A 461-nucleotide genomic window follows, 5' to 3' on the forward strand; every position below is an offset into this window, starting at 1 on the left:
CATGGTCTCCTGCTGTTCCCTACACTCTAGTCTGGGCTCTCTGGGACCAGCTCTCCAGCGCTGCCCTGCTGGCCAGAAGGGGAAAGGCACTTAGGCTGTCTGTCTGGTTAGGACCTAGGGGTAGGCAGTGGTGGCCTCAGGCATGCTGTTGTCACAAGCAGGACACTGAGTGTGAAAATGTGGAAGTACAGGAATGGTCACCTGCTACAGGGAGCGGGAACTGGGGCCAGAGGGCGACAGAAAAGATCCTATCTGTGCTTCCTTTCACTGTGGGAAGGAATCAAGCAGGGTCAAGGGCCACCAGTGTCCTCCACAATTAGGCTAAAGGCAAAGCTAGAGGCGGCTTCTGCCCAGAGTTGAAGATGTCGGAAGTGTGCAGTGTGGGAGAAAACAGTCAGAGATGAAGGAAAAATAGGCACGTCTGTCCCCAGCTCTGAAGCCTGAATTCAGAGATCGGTGAC

This window comes from Myodes glareolus, chromosome 9, assembly GCF_982192425.1.
Source record: "Myodes glareolus chromosome 9, mMyoGla1.1, whole genome shotgun sequence".
NCBI classification, from domain to species: Eukaryota; Metazoa; Chordata; class Mammalia; order Rodentia; family Cricetidae; genus Myodes; species Myodes glareolus.